General features: G+C 35.0%; 1 protein-coding gene across 1 annotated transcript in view; it reads left to right on the plus strand.

Annotated features, from left to right (window-relative positions):
• The first annotated feature begins 787 nt into the window (after positions 1–787).
• The window catches only part of ZnT63C (zinc transporter 63C), an 89,932-nt gene continuing 88,219 nt past the window's right edge, over positions 788–2,500 (plus strand). The window contains exon 1 of the mRNA XM_068388040.1: positions 788–888. The gene's annotated coding sequence lies outside the window, so the exon portion shown is untranslated. The remainder of the gene's footprint in view (positions 889–2,500) is intronic.

Raw genomic sequence — 2,500 nt, forward strand, 5'->3', positions numbered from 1 at the left:
GAACAGCTTCCTGGCCACAATTTTAGTCGTAGAGTAATGAAACTTGCGGGGATTAACTGTTATGTAAAAAGTTGAAATGATTACATTTTGGAAGATCAAGGTCAAAGGTCAAGGTCAAGCAAAATGTCCAATTTATGTAACCAGCCATAAAGCTTAGACTTCGTTGCCTTAGAGACTTCAAACTTGGTTCATATTTGAGGGTAAAAAAATCCACGCCAATTAATACATGTTAAGGTCAAAGGTCAAGGTCGAGCGAGAGGTTATTCAATTTTGAAAGTCCTAGGTCAAAGGTCAAGGTCTTTAAATAAGCTACTGTGGCGGAGATCACACTTTTTACTCATAGAGTAGTGAAACTTTCAGGGATAATTGTTATGTAGAGACCTAGAAATTTTTCAATTTTGAAAGTCCTAGGTCAAAGGTCAAGGTCTTGAAATAAGCTACCGTGGCGGAGGTCACAATTTTACCCTTAGAGTAGTGAAACTTTGAGGGATTAATTGTTATGTAGAGACTTAGAAATTATTCAATTTTGTAAGTCCCAGGTCATAGGTCAAGGTCAAGGTCGAGAAATAAGCTGAGCTCTACTGAGTGCCCTCAAGTTTATATTAATTTGCTTTGATGCCTTGACTATATTTAGATAATTCATATATTTAGATTACCAGCTGATGTTTTGCAAGAAATGATGAAGTCAGGAATATTATCTATGTCTGATAAAATGATGAGACGGAGCAAAATAAGATACACTATCGAGAATATCTGTGATATGAACCACATTGTCATCTCTATTTCAGTAATGAGAGAGGACATTGAGAGAGAGGCTCTCATTGCTCATGTTGTGTTATTTATTATACTCGGATTTGCTAACATGGATAACTAATACAGCTTTGAAACGTGAGTTTTAATTGCTTTATATTAACGAAGGCTTTTTACCTTCGCTAAATTCATTGCGAAGGTTATGTTTTCATAGGCGATTATTTATTTGTTTTTATGTCTGTCTGTTTGTGTGTTTGTTAATTGCATAACTCAAAAACTATTTGACCGAACGTCATGAAATTTGGTGGGATGATTTCCATATCTGAGGACAATGTGTGTGAATGTGATTTGGATAACTCAAAAACTATTTGACCGAATCTCATGAAATTTGATGGGATGATTTTCCATAATCTGAGGACAATGTGTTTTTTGTGATTTGCATAACTCAAAACTGTTTGACCGAATGTCATGAAATTTGGTGGCATGATTGACCATAATCTGAGGACAATGTGTTTTTGTGATTTGCATAACTCAAAAACTGTTTGACCGAATGTCATGAAATTTGGTGGCATGATTGACCATAATCTGAGGACAATGTGTTTTTGTTATTTGCATAACTCAAAAACTGTTTGACCGAATGTCATGAAATTTGGTGGCATGATTGACCATAATCTGAGGACAATGTGTTTTTGTTATTTGCATAACTCAAAAACTGTTTGACCGAATGTCATGAAATTTGGTGGCATGATTGACCATAATCTGAGGACAATGTGTTTTTGTTATTTGCATAACTCAAAAACTGTTTGACCGAATGTCATGAAATTTGGTGGCATGATTGACCATAATCTGAGGACAATGTGTTTTTGTTATTTGCATAACTCAAAAACTGTTTGACCGAATGTCATGAAATTTGGTGGCATGATTGACCATAATCTGAGGACAATGTGTTTTTGTTATTTGCATAACTCAAAAACTGTTTGACCGAATGTCATGAAATTTGGTGGCATGATTGACCATAATCTGAGGACAATGTGTTTTTGTGATTTGCATAACTCAAAAACTGTTTGACCGAATGTCATGAAATTTGGTGGCATGATTGACCATAATCTGAGGACAATGTGTTTTTGTGATATGCATAACTCAAAACTGTTTGACCGAATGTCATGAAATTTGGTGGCATGATTGACCATAATCTGAGGACAATGTGTTTTTGTTATTTGCATAACTCAAAAACTGTTTGACCGAATGTCATGAAATTTGGTGGCATGATTGACCATAATCTGAGGACAATGTGTTTTTGTTATTTGCATAACTCAAAAACTGTTTGACCAAATGTCATGAAATTTGGTGGCATGATTGACCATAATCTGAGGACAATGTGTTTTTGTTATTTGCATAACTCCAAAACTGTTTGACCGAATGTCATGAAATTTTGCGTGGGATGATTGGCTATAATCTGAGGACAATGTGTTTTTGTTATTTGCATAACTCAAAAACTATTTGACCGAATGTCATGAAATTTGGTGGGATGATTGGCCATAATCTGAGGACAATGTTTGTTTGTTATTTGCATAACTCAAAACTATTTGACCGAATTTCATGAAATTTTGGTGGGATGATTTTTCATAATCCGAGGACAGTCTGTTTATATCGTTGGAGTGATTGGGTCAAAAGTCAAGGCTAAGGTCACGAAAAGGTCAAAAACATTTTTTTTTTGCTATTTTGTGGCCAATTTCTATCTGATTTGCAT

Source organism: Palaemon carinicauda, chromosome 15 (genome assembly GCF_036898095.1).
Source record: "Palaemon carinicauda isolate YSFRI2023 chromosome 15, ASM3689809v2, whole genome shotgun sequence".
NCBI lineage: Eukaryota > Metazoa > Arthropoda > Malacostraca > Decapoda > Palaemonidae > Palaemon > Palaemon carinicauda.